Genomic DNA, 18463 nt, shown 5'->3' on the forward strand with positions numbered 1-18463 from the left:
AGATGCTTATTTATGGGCAACCATGGCTTTGGCATACTGAAGTGGAGGAGGAAGTACTAGCTGTCGCTGACAGAGTGCTGCTCCTGCTTGGGCTAGTATAACTCTCTGAAGTGCCCACTGTTTCCTCCTCTGCGTCATGCCTAATCTGTCTCTGCCTATGGCGCTCCTGTTCACGGACTTTTACTAACAGCAGGTCCTTCACAAATATGAGACAATCGGACTGTAGGACGAGTTTCCCTTTTACATGGGATCACAGACTGTGGCAAGCATGTATGTGTGGTCTTCTGTTAAAGGTCATAATCTCTCTTGCACCTGCTTCTGCAAAATGTCAGACAATGCAGCACCTCTGCTGTTATTCCCTCTTCCTGTTAAAGCCCTCCAAATTTTCCTCCACAAAATTAACTATAGGGATGATGTCAGCCAAGGTGGCACTTTTGGAACTCAGCTCCTCCGTGGCATGCTTGAAGGGCTGCAGGATTTTTACCAGCTGACTCATGACTAACCAATCCAGATGCCCTAGGGGACTCTGCACACCTATGTCCATTGCCGCAGAAAGTTCATGAAGGGGTGTCTGCTGCTCCAATAACCTCTGCAGCATCAAGTAGGTAGAATTCCACCGAGTGCCAATGTCTTGAATGAGACTCTTGTGAGGCATCTCCAAATCAGTCTGCTTTTGTCTGAGAACCTGCCCCACCTTCACACTTCTGTGGAAGTGTGTTGCTATGTTCCTGTACTTGTGTATATTAACATATGCAGGTATTCATTCTCTTGGTGATTGGACTCCAACCCTAGAGCTGACCACTACCAGGTGCAGAGTGTGTGCAAAACATCGGATGTTCTGAAAGCGCCCGTCGTGTATTGCCTTTACCATGTTTGCACAATTGTCTGTGACAAAGAGCCCTGCCTGAAGATTCCTGTCTCACGGTTGTAGCTGCCAGCCCACCAGCATCTGTCTGATGCATGCTAGAATATTGGTTGAGGTATGGGCTTTGTCCGTCAGGTGGGAGTGCAGTAAAGCCCACCTCCACCCTGATACTTGTTCACTAATAGATCTGCTGCCTGCCCCTGCCTCAGCCAGGTCCCACCAGTGTGCTGTCAGACAGCGGTAAGCGTGTGCAGCATTCATGGTTGTCCAGAAATCGCAGGTGAAATGCACAGTCTCCTGTGCCTTAGCTAGCAGTGCTTGGATGCGACTGTGACACTGGTTGTACAGGCTGGGGATGACCTTTCTGCTAAATGTGGTTCTGGAGGGGACTTTGTAATTTGGAACTAAGATCTTCAGCAAATGCTTGAAAACCACATTCTCCACTACCTGAAAGGGCTGGTCATCAAGGGCAATCATTTCCCCGATGCTCCTGGTTACAACTTTTGAGGCTGCCTGCCTCCTTCCCACTGATAGCGTTACCGAACATCACCCCATTTCCTCCATGGTGGGTTGTCGCTTCTGACACATGGCAAGGCGCTGCTGGCCTGCCACTTGACTGCTAGAAGGGGCTGAGGGCTCCTTTTCAATCACTTTACACTCCTTTTCAACCACTTTACGCTGCCTGGAAAAAGGGGTCCCCTGACTGGTACTGCCACCATCCCCAGATGGCAGTACTGTTGGGTGTTGCTTCTGCATATGATGCATCAAGCCAAAATTAGTTGGATGTCCCATTTGCTTGTCTCTGCTTATAGCCCCGGCACAGTAATTACACTGAGCAAAATGCAGGTCCTCCTTCACTTTAAAGTGGCTCCAGGTAACAGATTTCTTTCGTGATCCCTTTTCTATAACCTTTGGGGTGGAGGCTGGCACAGGAGTTGAAGTAGTGGGTGCACCCTGAGAAACAATACAAGGGGCATCAGTCACACTTTGTGCCTGTGCTGACTGCTCTTCCTCCTCATGATCATCAGTTTCATCTCTTCCCTGCAGCACTGAAGTGGAGGCTAAGACAGAACTAACTAATCCTCCTAAACCTTCTTCAGCTATTACTTCTTCCATTTCTGGTGATGAGAATCCCACACAAGATGATTCTTCATCGGAATCAGAAGCAAATAGTGCCTGTGCTACATTTTCAATACTAAATCGAGTCTGCTGTCGCACTGCTGCTTTTGGGTCTCACCCTTTTGTCTTGCATTACTCAGCCTTCCCTTCCCTCACCTCCAAAACTACAGGGTCAGAAACAGGTGCTGGTGGTGCATCATCTTTAAATTTCAGTTTTTTTCTGAATAGAACTGCCTGCCCCTCCAGAGATTTTAGATTGGAACAACTCCCTTTTTAACTTTAATGGATAACTAGCACTGCCTTTTGAAGTGCCTCCTCTGCCAGTCCCAATCACTTGACCACGTCTACCTTGCCCTGACATCATGGATTTAATGTCACTGCCTACTAGGGATTTCAATTAAAATAATTATTTCTTTATTGGTGAATGAACACCTCTGTCCCAATATATGTGAGTTTGGAAAACTGCCCACAGACGCACGGTGCAGTGCCTTGATGTACACTACAACTGAGACCGTTGTATGTGCACACACCAAACTTTTAACTACAAAAGAGGCCTACTGGGGATTTGGCTTAAAAGAGCACTACTGTCCCAATATATGTGAGTCTGGAAAACTGCCCACAGACACACGGTGCAGTGCCTTGATGTACACTACAACTGAGACTGCTCTGGTGCACAAAAAAATGAAACAGAGAAAAGACTTGACTGGAAGCCTGAGCAAGCACAATTCCTAGTAATGCTGCTTCTTGTTTGAAAATACCAACTCACACTATCTCCCACCCACACCCTGCCTGTGCCTGCACCAACCTACACCAGGGGGCGGGTAAGATAAGCAGCAAAATGCCACTACTGGCAGCTTGTCTCAGTGGGAGAGTCAGAGAGACTGTCTGAGTTCAATAAAAAAAAAGTGCGGTCAAAAAAAGCCTGGCTGACACTGCAGCAAAAATGAACAAATATCTTTTTCAATGGAAAATTCTATCAAAGTAGCTAGCAATTGAATACAGATTTGAGACACTCTGACTAGCTCTGAGTAAAGCCACCTCCCCGGACAACACCCGCAAAGAAAGAGCGTGGCACACCACGTGCTTAAGGTATAAATAGTACAGCGTCATCAGGAACAGAGTCACAGAGCACTGAGTGAGAGCGGCGATTGGCGGCATTAGAAAAATGCTTAGCTCTGATAGGTTGCCTTCTTCGTCTCCTTGCCAACCTGTCTGACCCACTCTATGACAGGGATAGTGAGGTCACTTATGACTCACAGGAAAGGGCTGATTTATGCTATGGATACTCCCACATGGCCTTCTCCTATTTCAAACGGCCGCTAAGAAATCATTGCGAACCAAAAGATTGAAACTAATATGATATGTTTTATCCATGGGGATCACCATGCGTTTTGTGAACCCATGAATCAAATGAACAGGGACTTATGCATTGCGGATTGCACATTCGTTGAAAATGAATGCACATCCCTAGATTTTAGCACAATTTTATTGTTTGATAATGGACAAGTGAGGAGTAACATTTGCGATATCATGTCCCAAACAGTTTGCCAAAAAGTGAGTGTAAGCAGATAATAATATAACAGGTGGGACAGTGCAGCCTTATCTGTACCACAAGACCAACAGGAATGAGAAGCAGAGAGTCCAGTCTTGTTCATAATCCAAGGGTTCCAAATAGCTTGATATGTAAAAAAAAAAAAATTGATTGGGTTATATGGGAAGAAAGTGAGATTCATAGTGATTTGACCCGACAAACAGTCCAAGGGAAATCATCAGATAAGAACAATTCATGAGCCTAAATTGTTTCCAGGCCATCTCAACATTTGAAGGCAGCAGTCTTAAGATACTTATAAATATGGATATGGTTTTTCAATTATATTTTCAAAATGCTTCAGAGAAATGTATGGGGCAATGTCTCTGGGAGTTTCCCCAATGTAACTAGATTAACTCAGGAGAAAAGAAAGATTGTTTTTGTCTTTGTGCTGAGACTAAAGCTCTTGGTGCTTCTTTCTTATTGCGATACCCATGTAAATGTCTATTTACTTGTGCTCAGGTTAATTTTTTTTTTTTTTGCCTTACATCAACTGAGAGCCTTTATTTATTTGTTTCTCATAGTTATTTCTGCCCCTCACATAGCTCAGGATGGCTGACAACAAAAACGTACATAATTTAAAATAACATAAAACCAAGAAACAAAAAAAACATAGCCAAGAAAACTAAGTGGCCCTACTGCAGCAGGAGGTGGTAACTGGAATGGCTAAGAATAGCTGATTGTTCCCTGGGTCTTCTGTTATTTCTTGTTTAATTTTATTATGTTTGGTATTTCTCCCTATCTTATTTTCTTTCTTCTCCCCCTTCCTAAAATTGCAGGTTAAAGGTTGAGATTTCCTATATTTTTTTCCTCCATTTGTTTATTATGACTTGGAATCTCAATATTTCTGATTAACAGGAGGTATTCTTGTAATAATGTTTGCAAAATTGCATAAATATAAAGTTTTGGAAAATTGAAACCTTACATTACACACCCAGCACATATACACAGAATTAAATTTAAGCCTCAAACTGCACAAATGATTAATTCAAACTTGCAACTTAGTTCAACCCTCAACTGAATTATTTTGCAATATTTATTATTTAGATACAAACTTTCCCTAGCTAGTCAATACTCACAATTTCTGCTCAACCACCAGTAGATGAAGCTTCTGCTAACAGCATTCCCTCATCTGTTCTTGCTCCTTCCTTCTCACTTTTTTCTCTCATCCCTCTTTGATTATTTTCTGCCCTTCTAAAATAATCATAGTCATTCTGGTAGAGTGTTATGAGGGATCACAGGACATGCAGAAAGTGCTTATGGTTCTTATGTCGCTACTTCTGCTGCCTTCTATCACCAATTGGTTGTGGTCTTGAGAAGAACCGCTAAGTTGCTAGGGGAGGTGGGAGCAGTAGCAGAAGAGATACACTTTCTTCTGTCCCCTGCTGCTTCTCATGCTATATGGCCAGCACCAAAGCAGTGGGATTTACATAGCTACCACTGGAAGAGAGGTGTGGTTCTGGTGGTACAACATGAGCTGCCATGGCCCAAATGAAACTGGGAATGCTCCTGCTTTGAATTTCTGGACTTGGAGACTCTTGTTCAAACCTGTGTAGTCCCTCTTCCCAGTGCACTGGTTAACTTGGACTATGCCAGGGCTAAATCCTGAGTCAGTTCTACAGTCATGGCATGGATTCTCTGAAGGAGGAGGGAAGTTTAGCCTCCAGGGCTAAGGCATATTGATGGAATAACTCCAAGGAAACATAGGATATTATTTATTTTATTTATTTATTCGTTTTTATATACCGTCATTCGGTTTAGCCATCACAATGGAATCATGTTCCAAAAATTAAAAGTTTTGCCAGAATAGTGTTAGCATCCAGCCATCTTCCCAGAGTCCCTTGCACTGGATGTTTACTGCATGGCAGTGAGCCACCATTGGGTGCTCTGACACATGCATAACCAAGACCCAGCAGAGGAACACATAGGCATGTGGGCGCATCTGTGACACGATTCTGTGTACTTTGATGGGAGAGTCGGGTAGTCGCCCCAAGCATGACTGAAATTGGATTCCTTGCCTCGGCAACAGATTCCTTGGCCTGTTCCTGGTCCCTTCCTTGCTTGCTGTATGTCTAGTTATGGATACTGCCTGTCTTGACCTCAAACTGTTCTGGATTCTGCCTGCTTGCTGCTTGTCTTGACCTTGGACTATTCTGGATTCTGTCTGCTTGCTGCCTGCCTCAGACCCGGACTGTGTTGGATCTCATCTGCCTGCTGCCTGCCCTGACCTTGGATCACTTGTCGGACTTTGTTGCTTTTGCCTATTCTACTCAGTGCTTGGTCTTGGACCCATGGTCTTGAGCCATGGTCAAGGTAGACACCCGGGTCTCCCATGCAGCACTTAGTGTAGGCAGTGTAGACACAAGTGTCTACACTGCCTACAGTTTGTTATGCCTGTTGGTCGCGAGTACTCACTTCTTGCTCCGCTTTCCTGTCCTCCCCTGGTCTGCTCGCAGCGCAGGACAGCCTACACCAACGCGTTCCCCAGGGCTCCTCATGGTGGCATGGACGCCGCTACTTCCCACAATGATGTCAGGCCTTCCTAGGCACGCGTGTCATCGGTGCCACCTTTGAAGTCTCTTCAGCGGGAACCTCGGGGGTGTCCCTGTTTGATGATGTCATCAGACTTCTGTACTTAAGCTCCACCTAGCCGACTTGGCAACAAGTTCCGTACGTGTCTACAACTCCTGCCTATGTGTCCTGAGACTACGCTTCTTGCCTTGCTCCTGGACCCTGACTGGCACCCGCTCCTTGGGGGTCAGTGTGCGCTCCACGGGGACTTGCTCTTCTGGCCTACCCCACTCCTCAGGCTGGCTCTGTGCCTCCAGGGCTACTACTACTTGGGTCTTCCCTAGAACACTGCGGCAACCTGTGAGTTTGACAAGGATTTCCCGGTCCTCGGGTTGTGCCTGTGTCCTACGCAACTCTGTCTGTGCCTCCCCGCTCCTCGGGCTGCACCTACTAACTCTAAAGACTTTTCAGTGATAGGAATATCACTGAAAAGCTCCTCGAGGCTGGGCTCTCGTGCTCTCAGTGACTGTCTGCTGCCCCGCTCCTCGGGGTTATATCTACACAAGACTGCCAGCATTCTTCCGCTCTCCGGGTTCCTGCCTATGTCAGCAGCAGAGATCTGGCTCAGGCTTCCCTGCTCCGCGGGTTGGCCTGTATCACTACATCTATGCCCTCTACACTGCACTGCTCCGCCCCCTGGCTACCTTCCTAGAGAACGTCCTGCACAGCTAGTCCTATGCCTTCTGCTCCGCAGTCTGTCTGGTGCCTCTCCCTTCAGGGTCTCAGCCCAGGTACTGCCTCCAGTCTGCCAACCTACTGGGGTAACCTCCTGGTCCCTGGGGACCTCTCCATCACTGTGCCCAGAGCTCCCTACTGTGCCTATACCTCTCCTCCCAATGGTGTGGACCTGTGGGACACCTCCCCACAGGCAGTAACAACTTGCATCTCAGGCCAAGGGTCCACACACCAACAAATCATAACACAGTTAGTCTGTAAGGGCTTACAGAATAGCCAGAGGGCTACCCCCCTGACACCAGCAAGGGCTGTCCTCCTTACAGTTTCCGAAGGCCATGGACCCCGCAGAGCTGACGGTGTTCCATGCCATTCCAGGTGTGGACAATGATTTCAGCAGCAATAGAATATACTGGACCAGATTATGGGGTTTTTGGAAAGACTGGCTGTCCGGATGGATGTACTTTCTTCACAGTCAGCATCAGCCTTAGCACCTCCACCATTGGCCCCAATACTTCCCACTCCGCAACTTCCTTGACTACTTCCTTCGCTGAGGTATCACGGTGACCCACAGGAATATTGAGAGTTCAACAATCAGTGTCATATGCACTTCATCCTGCAGGCATCCCTCTTCCCTACTGACAAAACCTGAGTAACCTTCATATTACCTTTATTGGGAGGAGCCATTCTCACCTGGGCTATGGGAGCGGGAAGATCCTATTGTAGGAAACCTAGATCAATTCTGCCATGACATTCATCTCATTTTTGATGAACCAGGATGAACATCTTTGGCTGCATCTGACTTTTTTCAGATTCACTAGGGTTCCCAATCTGATGGGGAGTTCATAGTTCAAGTTTGAACACAAGCCTTGGAACTACAGTGGTGTGACAACAGCTTAGTAACTATATTTTGGCAAGGCCTATTGGAGATCATCAAGAATGAGCTGGTGGGGCGAGAAATACCAGATTCACTGGAAGAGCTCATTCGCTCAGTTATTCAGCTAGCCCTCTGCTTCAATGAGTGTTTCTGGGAGCGAGGCCAGGTCCATCACCTGTTACATCTAGCACCGCAATTCCACTCACCTGTGGTTCCCTCTGGAATGCATGAACTGCCTGATCCCATCGAGGAACCGATGCAGGTAGATCACCTTAGACTCACCCCATAGGCCACCTTAGGTCAACAAAGTACCGCTCCACAAGTCCTGTTGCCATTAAGTTTGACCGTGAACAACTCCATAATACATTTACAAATCCTCCTGGACTACAGAGAGGCCAGTAGCTTTCTAGATGAATTGAATGTGCACTAGCATGTCATCCTATGGAAATGCTGAAGACTCCAATGGTTGAATCCTCCATCTCTAGCAAACCCCTACCCAGGCGCATAACCAAGACCATGGCCCTGCTTTTTATGTGAACCAGTCTTTTTCATCAGGAGACCTTTCATCTGTACATTTGACTGAAGACTGTAAATACAGTAATCTTTGGCCTGCCCTGGCTGTCAAAACATCAGCCCCAAATTGACTGAGGATCCTTGCAACTCTCCAACTGGAGTCCCACCTGCCAGGAGCAATGCATAACCAGAATCTTGACCTCTTCTCTTGAACTCTGTCATTCTACTCCTACCTTGCCAGGGTTGCCTGCTCTTTATCGAGACTTCAGAGATGTCTTCAGTAAAAAATCAGGCTGAGGTACATAAGAACATAAGAAATTTCCATGCTGGGTCAGACCAAGGGTCCATCAAGCCCAGCATCCTGTTTCCAACAGAGACCAAACCAGGCCACAAGAACCTGGCAATTATCCAAACACTAAGAAGATCCCATGCTACTGATGAAATTAATAGCAGTGGCTATTCCCTAAGGCAGAGCTTTCCAAACTTTTCATGTTGGTGACACACTTTTTAGACAAACATAATTTCGGGACACAGTAATTAGTCTACAAGCAAACTGGAGGTTAAAGGTTAAATGAACGAAATGTATTTCGACAATTTATGTATGTTTCCTTAAATATATACATAATAAAATGTTTCACGACACAACATATCTTGTGAAAACCTTTCGTTTATATTAAAAATATATAATATTCCAAGATTAATGTTATTGTTATAATTTATGAGTAACAATAATAAAACAAAGTTATTGTGTTATTCAATTTACCTCTTTAATGAGATATGAGCTTGATGGGATGAACACAGCTTTTGAATATTTGGTGTTAATAAAAAAGTCCAAAGGGTCTTCTGCATAATTTTAAAAAGCTGGCCAGTTTCACACTATATAATTATTTGATAGCCTCATTCAACTAATTCTATATGGCTATGAGAGTGAAATCTGGAATTTATAGGAAGGGACAGAATGTCAATATAAATCCTGCACCTCCAGTTCTGTAACTCTGTGCATCCACTGAAATTCCCCCAAACAATGGAGCTTGGATGTTTCCCTTACAGCTCATCATACTAAAAGATATTTTCAAATGCTGGTGTCACCTCACAGTAACAGTGGAACAAACACCTTCCACTGCCAGGCACATTGTGAACTAAAATAAAACCTCGCAAAAAAGACACTCAAAATCTATACTGCAATCCCATTGTAACATAACAGTAATAACACCAAGGACTCAAACAACAATAACCCTACCTGTGAAAAAGCATGGGTAAATATTACACTGGGTCCTAGAATACCAATACACCACCTATTGAGGAAACAAAACAAACCCGATCGCTATAGATCCCTATGCTAGCAGAATCTCTCATCATGGTCACACACACAGAGCAGAGACAGACCCTCACCAAATACAGAATACAAAATAAAGCACAAATTAGACAAAAACTGAAATGGAAACTCCAAGAAGCCAGACTCTGTGTATTAACAATGGAAAAACAGAACCACCATTCCTCATAAAACAAATAAAATCAAGAAACATAAAGCATCAGTTATAATAGTAAACCATACTAATAAAAGAATATTTTAAAACTACTGATAAATTGAATTTCTATTAATTAAAATCATATACATTTTTTACAATTTCCCAGAGGTTATCCTCTCTCACACAGACTCACATGTCCATTCTCTCTCACACATACACTGTCACATACATACACATTCATGCTCTTATCCCACCATAACCTCTCGCTCTCACAGACACTGACACACTCTCAGGCTCTAAGACACTCTCTCCCCCTCCACACACACCCCACACACAAACTCTTACTCCCCTGGATTTTCTCATACATACTCTCTCTGGCTCCCTCACATACACACAAACACACACACCCAGGCAAGTTCCCAATCATTCTCACACAAACACACACACCCAGGCAAGCTCCCAGTCATTCTCACACACTAAAACTCACCCCCAGGCAGGCTCCCATTCATTTTCACACCACTCCCTCACCATCCCCCAGGCAGGTACCCATCCATTCACACACATACACCCCCAGGCAGGCACCCATTCATACACATGCACACACTAAAGGCAGACCCCCTCTCTTTCTTTTGCCAGCAACCTCGGAGCCTCTCTCATTCCTCTGCTGCCACTGATGCCGCATGGCTATTGGGGAGGCGCTGATTGCTGCTATTGGCACTGAAGCCCATTCTGCTGCCTCCTCTGTGCAGGCCCTGTGGGTTTCCAGTTCCTCCATGTTGATCTCGTACATTGTGAGATCCGCATAGAGAAAGTGCTACTCTTGACATTAACAAAGATTACATGTGCCAATCAGTAAAAAGTAATTTATTTCTTTTTTTTTTTTACCTTTGCTGTCTGATCTTAGTTTTCTAATTGGTTGGTCCCAGGCTTTTTTGTTCCACCTCCCCTTTCTTATTTTTTTGCCAATTCATTTCATATTGTCTTTTTTTCTATTTCTTTTCTCTCCATCTATCTTCTTCCCTCAAACATACAGTCAGGTTCTCATTCTCACATGCTTTCTCTCTCTCACACACACACACACACAGGCTCTCACTCTCACATGCTCTCTCTCTCATACAATCATTCATACACAGTCTCTCTCTTGCACATGCTGTCTGACTCTCACACACCCAGGCTCTCTCTCACTCCCACATGCTGTCTTGCTCATGCACAGGCTCTCACTGTCACATGCTATCTCTCTCTCACACACACACAGGCTCTCACATGCTGTCTCTGCAAACATTGAGATCCTCACTCCCACACCCAATCTCTCCACACAGGCACCCAATCTCTCAACTCATCTCATACACGCACACAATCTCTCAATTCAGCTCATACAGGCACCCAATCTCTCAACTCAGCTCAGCTCATACAGGCACCCAATCTCTCAACTCAGCTAATACACGCACTCTACGGGCCCTCAGCCTCTCTCTTACCTCTGGGCCTCCTCTTCACGGGTCGCTGCAGGATCGGCTCTGCAGCGGCCCTGATCTTCTCGGGCCAATCCGATCCGCGGTGGGGGCCCTGCTACCGGGCCTCTTCTCGCCCGTTGCAACAACGCGGCTCCTCTTCTGCACGCGGCTGCTTCATCTCCTTCCTGCCCGTGCGGCTCCGGCAACATTTTTCTTCCGGGGCCGCGTGGGCAGGAAGGAGGCGGAGCACCTGCACGTTTAGACGTGCCCTTTTTCTTCGGGCCGTGGTGACGTGAACTCACCACGGCCTTACCGATCTTCCGGCTGTGTGTCTGCGGCACACAGCACAACGATTCTTCGCTGCTCAGCCGCCAGTGGGATGAGCTCCACCGGCGGCCGCATTGGCTCCCACTTGCCGGTGTGTCACATGCACCGGGCTTGCGCGACACACCGGCACACCTCAGGCGACTCACCAAAGTGTCGCGACACACACTTTGGAAAGCTCTGGTCTAGGGTGTCAAAAGCTGATGAAAGATCCATAAGCATTGCCCAATATAAGAATTGCCCAATATTTTATTTTGTTCACCCCTTTTCATTGTGGCTCAAGGTGGGTTATATTCAGGACAGTAGATATTTTACCTGTTCCCAGAGGACTCACAATCTAACTGGGTCACTCATCAAAAACTGATAGGGCCCAAACATGCGTTAAATGGGTCTAAGGCATGCAATAAATATTGCAACTTAAGTTAGCTTGCAAATTTTAAATTTTTTATGCACATGGGAAGAGTTAATGCAAATTGGGATCTTCTACTGCAGAATATGGTAGATTAACTCACAGTAGCATGGGATTACCTACACCCTTTTTTTTAGCTAGAGGGGAAAACTGTTTTTATCACAGTTCTTCAGTGAGGGGACACCTTGTCAAATATATTATCTCAGTGTTTGCAATATTCAGGGAAAGGTGATTATGAAATAGCCATTTGTCGGTGGCAGCCAGATATGTCTGTAGGTGTTTTACAGTGTTAATAAAAGTATAATATCTGCATGGATATAAACATTAAGCCTCAGACCACCAAGTAGTTTGCATAATGGCATTAAGTAGATATTAAGTAAGGATGCCAATAGCATATGTTGTGAGTGGTCTGATAAGAGAGACAAACCACTTCAGGACAGTGTCAAACATACCAATCTCTACAAGACATGTTCTCAATATCAGTGGATTGAAATGCAGCTGAGATGTCAAGAAGAACCATAATATAGCTTTTTCCACAATCAAAAATGCATGAAGCATTGCTTGATAAACCCTCTGTCATACCTAGGAGGAGGAGCCAGGTGGAGCATTGGTCTGGGCGCAGACAGGCACCAGTGTAGATGGCATAGAAGGTACTGGTATGGGAGGTCAAGCTTGCATGGTATCCATTCAGATAGCGAAACCTTGAAGGAGGCCTGCTATTTGGTTCAGCTGATCTTGCTGCTGCTGGACTCAGTGGGCCAAATGATGTACGGCCTGAGCAGAGAACGAGTCCACTAAACTCATGGCCTCAGCAAACTGTCATGTAGTGTGAGCCCTTTTGCTGTGGTGAGATTGATGCTGCCCGGCTGGCAAACCAACTGGGCCCCCACAGACATAGGCCGACCCGCTTGGACTGTAAAAGAAACTTTATTCCAACCCCTTCCCCCATAAGTTGAGCCCTTGCGTTCTGGGGCTGGCAGGTTTAGGTGACAGAGCCATAGATAGTGGGCAGGAGGTGTTACGAGCGCGCGCGAAACGCGGTCGTCTCAAGCGGGTGGTGAGCCCTTGGGCCACGGCAAGACTTAGGGAGGAGCCCCAAGCCACACCGTGGGAGGTGAGCCGAGCAGGCATGGTGAGCCAGGCGGGTATAGTAGCAGGGAGTAAGGTGTGGAGTCTGACCCTCAGCCGGACCTGCACGCCCATGGCAACCAACACGGGGATGTTGATTGATGAACGGTCCTCCAACTGTTCCCGGCCCTTTCGGACCTGCCGCTGGGTACGGCAATGGGCGGCAGGCCGGACAGAGGCGAGGGCAGACAGTCCTTACACAGAAGACGTCAGACGGGGGCTGAAGCAAGACATCCAAGACAGGCTGAAGCAAGACATCGAAGACATCAGGGCAAGGGCTGAAGCAAGACATGGGCACTGTCTCTCAAGGCGCCCTACACAGCCAGCACGGCTGGACTGGTCACGGACCACCCTGTCCCACAAACGCGGGAGCGTGACACGCGCAGGGAAGAGGAAGCGGTGGGTTGCTGCACTCCTGGCAGCCTCAAGCAGGAAAGGTTGCTGCACTCCTGGCAGCCTCAAGCAGGTAGGAAAGGCGGGAACTGGATCAGGCATGGAGTAAGGAACAGACATCAGGTAACATCGGCCAAGCGGCCCCACAGTGGTGGGGCCGCTTGGCAATAGTGATCATAATATGATCAAATTTGATTTAATGACTGGAAAAGGAACAGTGTGCAAATCCAAGGCTCTCGTGCTAAACTTTCAAAAGGGAAACTTTAATAAAATGAGAAAAATTGTTAGAAAAAAACTGAAAGGAGCAGCTACAAAAGTAAAAAATGTCCAAGAGGCGTGGTCATTAAGGTGGAAAGAAGGCAAAACGATTACTGGCATGGTTAAAAGGGGAGGTGAAAGAAGCTATTTTAGCCAAAAGATCTTCATTCAAAAATTGGAAGAAGGATCCAACAGAAGAAAATAGGATAAAGCATAAACATTGGCAAGTTAAATGTAAGACATTGATAAGACAGGCTAAGAGAGAATTTGAAAAGAAGTTGGCTGTAGAGGCAAAAACTCACAGTAAAAACTTTTTAAAATATATCCGAAGCAGAAAGCCTGTGAGGGAGTCAGTCGGACCGTTAGATGATCGAGGGGTTAAAGGGGCACTTAGAGAAGATAAGGCCATCGCGGAAAGATTAAATGATTTCTTTGCTTCGGTGTTTACTGAAGAGGATGTTGGGGAGGGTACCCGTAATGGAGAAGGTTTTCATGGGTAATGATTCAGATGGACTGAATCAAATCACGGTGAACCTAGAAGATGTGGTAGGCCTGATTGACAAACTGAAGAGTAGTAAATCACCTGGACCGGATGGTATACACCCCAGAGTTCTGAAGGAACTAAAAAATGAAATTTCAGACCTATTAGTAAAAATGTGTAACTTATCATTAAAATCATCCATTGTACCTGAAGACTGGAGGATAGCAAATGTAACCCCAATATTTAAAAAGGGCTCCAGGGGCGATCCGGGAAACTACAGACCGGTTAGCCTGACTTCAGTGTCAGGAAAAATAGTGGAAAGTGTTCTAAATATCAAAATCACAGAACATATAGAAAGACATGGTTTAATGGAACAAAGTCAGCACGGCTTTACCCAGGGCAAGTCTTGCCTCACAAATCTGCTTCACTTTTTTGAAGGAGTTAATAAACATGTGGATAAAGGTGAACCGGTAGATATAGTATACTTGGATTTTCAGAAGGCGTTTGACAAAGTTCCTCATGAGAGGCTTCTAGGAAAAGTAAAAAGTCATGGGATAGGTGGCGATGTCCCTTCGTGGATTGCAAACTGGCTAAAAGACAGGAAACAGAGAGTAGGATTGAATGGGCAATTTTCTCAGTGGAAGGGAGTGGACAGTGGAGTGCCTCAGGGATCTGTATTGGGACCCTTACTGTTTAATATATTTATAAATGATCTGGAAAGAAATACGACGAGTGAGATAATCAAATTTGCAGATGACACAAAATTGTTCAGAGTAGTTAAATCACAAGCAGATTTGATAAATTGCAGGAAGACCTTGTGAGACTGGAAAATTGGGCATCCAAATGGCAGATGAAATTTAATGTGGATAAGTGCAAGGTGATGCATATAGGGAAAAATAACCCATGCTATAATTACACAATGTTGGGTTCCATATTAGGTGCTACAACCCAAGAAAGAGATCTAGGTGTCATAGTGGATAACACATTGAAATCGTCGGTGCAGTGTGCTGCGGCAGTCAAAAAAGCAAACAGAATGTTGGGAATTATTAGAAAGGGAATGGTGAATAAAACGGAAAATGTCATAATGCCTCTGTATCGCTCCATGGTGAGACCGCACCTTGAATACTGTGTACAATTCTGGTCGCCGCATTTCAAAAAAGATATAATTGCGATGGAGAAGGTACAGAGAAGGGCTACCAAAATGATAAGGGGAATGGAACAACTCCCCTATGAGGAAAGACTAAAGAGGTTAGGACTTTTCAGCTTGGAGAAGAGACGACTGAGGGGGGATATGATAGAGGTGTTTAAAATCATGAGAGGTCTAGAACGGGTAGATGTGAATTGGTTATTTACTCTTTCGGATAGTAGAAAGACTAGGGGGCACTCCATGAAGTTAGCATGGGGCACATTTAAAACTAATCGGAGAAAGTTCTTTTTTACTCAACGCACAATTAAACTCTGGAATTTGTTGCCAGAGAATGTGGTTCGTGCAGTTAGTATAGCTGTGTTTAAAAAAGGATTGGATAAGTTCTTGGAGGAGAAGTCCATTACCTGCTATTAAGTTCACTTAGAGAATAGCCGCTACCATTAGCAATGGTTACATGGAATAGACTTAGTTTTTGGGTACTTGCCAGGTTCTTATGGCCTGGATTGGCCACTGTTGGAAACAGGATGCTGGGCTTGATGGACCCTTGGTCTGACCCAGTATGGCATTTTCTTATGTTCTTATCAGGAACAGACATCAAGGCAGAGACACTGGACAGCGAGCCATCAAGGCACGGACGACCTGGATCGGGAGAGGTCACAGACAACTGTGTAATCCAATCCGAAGGCACTGAGGAACTGACAAGAAAGTCCTTTTATACAGCTGAAGTGGGTAACTCCCTGGGAGGAGTTTACCTGGACCGCCCCTCGCTGGTCCTATAAGTAAGGTGGAGAGCTGCGGGCCAGCCCCTAGGGAAACGGGCGTGGCTGGAAACCAGGAAGTCCAAACAGCCAAGCAAGCCACAGGCAGGCCTCAGGAACAGCTAGGCCTCTCAGGCCCTGGAGCAAGTCCTGGATGGAACACAGGCGAGGCCCTGGCTCCGAGGCGGCCTCCAGTGGAAGGTGAGATACCTCCTGTAGCGCAGCAACAGGGGGGATCGTAACAGTACCCCCCCTTAAAGAATCCCCCCCCTTTCAGAGGGACCAAAAACAAAAAACAAGCAAGAAAAACAAGCAAGCAAACACGCACCACAAACAAGCAAGCAAACACGCACCACAAACAAGCAAGCAAACACGACGAGAGACCAAGAGCACAAGACCGGGAGCAAACAAAACCAAGGAAACACGGGACCACGCGAACACGAGACCGAGGGAACAAGGGACGACGTGAACACGAGACCGAGGGAACACGAGACTGAGGGAGCACGGGATCAAGGGAGCAGCGACCGAACGAACGGAGACCGCGCGAGCAGCGACCGAACGAACGGAGACTGCGCGACCGACACACACAAATACAAAAGAGGGAGCAAGGGAACGGAGAGCGAGGGAGCGGAGAGCAAGGGAGCAGAGAGCGAGAGAGCAGTGAGCAAGGGAACAGAGAGCGAGAGAGCAGAGAGCAAGGGAACAGAGAGCGAAGGAGCGGAGAGCAAGGGAACTGAGAACAAAGGAACGGAGAACAAGGGAACGGAGAGCAAAGGTGCCCCAAGCGAAAGAGCAACGAGCGAGAGAGCGGAGAGCGAAAGAGCGAAGGGTGAAAGAGCAAAGGGCGAGAGACAGGAAGTGGGGGAAACAAAACGCGGGAACGAGCAGGACAGGAGCCCACAAGCGGGAACAGAACAGAACAAATGAAGGACAGAAAACAGGACAAACAAGCAACGCGGGAAAACAGCACAAACGAGCAACACAGGGCCAACAGCACAAACGAGCAACACAGGGCCAACAGCACAAACGAGCATACCCAGGCACACAGCAAAGGGCACAAGCAAGACCACAGCAGAAGCAAGATGCAAGAGGGGGGGAGGGCGGGCACAAACTACAGCAACATCAGGAGGAGCGCAGGCGCCTCCTGCAGGTCGTGGATCTCCATCCTGGGCAAAAGGAACAGATGGTTTGGGCGCAGGCGCCTCCTGCAGGTCGTGGGAACCCAAACAGCTGGTGCCTCCAGCAGGTCGTAATCAATAGCAGAAGCTGGCACCTCCAGCAGGTCGTGAAACAAAAGCAGACGAAGGAAACATTCTGGAACCAAACAAGTCCATCACGAGCACAGCTCACCGAGCTCATGGCCTTCGGATTCTGTTACGAGCGCGCGCGAAACGCGGTCGTCTCAAGCAGGTGGTGAGCCCTTGGGCCACGGCAAGACTTAGGGAGGAGCCCCAAGCCACACCGTGGGAGGTGAGCCGAGCAGGCATGGTGAGCCAGGCGGGTACAGTAGCAGGGAGTAAGGAGTGGAGTCTGACCCTCAGCCGGACCTGCACGCCCATGGCAACCAACACGGGGATGTTGATTGATGAACGGTCCTCCGACTGTTCCCGGCCCTTTCGGACCTGCCGCTGGGTACGGCAATGGGTGGCAGGCCAGACAGAGGCGAGGGCAGACAGAGTCCTTACACAGAAGACGTCAGACGGGGGCTGAAGCAAGACATCCAAGACAGGCTGAAGCAAGACATCGAAGACATCAGGGCAAGGGCTGAAGCAAGACATGGGCACTGACTCTCAAGGCGCCCTACACAGCCAGCATGGCTGGACTGGTCACGGACCACCCTGTCCCACAAACGCGGGAGCGTGACACGCGCAGGGAAGAGGAAGTGGTGGGTTGCTGCACTCCTGGCAGCCCCAAGCAGGTAGGAAAGGCGGGAACTGGATCAGGCATGGAGTCAGGAACAGACATCAGGTAACATCCGGAACAGACATCAAGGCAGAGACATTGGACAGGGAACCATCAAGGCACGGACGACCACGGAAGACCTGGATCGGAAGAGGTCACAGACAACTGTGTAACCCAATCTGAAGGCACTGAGGAACTGACAAGAAAGTCCTTTTATACAGCTGAAGTGGGTAACTCCCTGGGAGGAGTTTACCTGGACCGCCCCTCGCTGGTCCTATAAGTAAGGTGGAGAGCTGCGGGCCCGCCCCTAGGGATACGGGCGTGGCTGGAAACCAGGAAGTCCAAACAGCCAAGCAAGCCACAGGCAGGCCTCAGGAACAGCTAGGCCTCTCAGGCCCTGGAGCAAGTCCTGGATGGAACACAGGCGAGGCCCTGGCTCCGAGGCGGCCTCCAGTGGAAGGTGAGATACCTCCTGTAGCGCAGCAACAGGGGGGATCGTAACAGGAGGAGTCAGTAACAAGGCCAAGGTCAGGGCAGA

The sequence above is a fragment of the Rhinatrema bivittatum genome, chromosome 3 (assembly GCF_901001135.1).
Source record: "Rhinatrema bivittatum chromosome 3, aRhiBiv1.1, whole genome shotgun sequence".
Classification (NCBI taxonomy): domain Eukaryota; kingdom Metazoa; phylum Chordata; class Amphibia; order Gymnophiona; family Rhinatrematidae; genus Rhinatrema; species Rhinatrema bivittatum.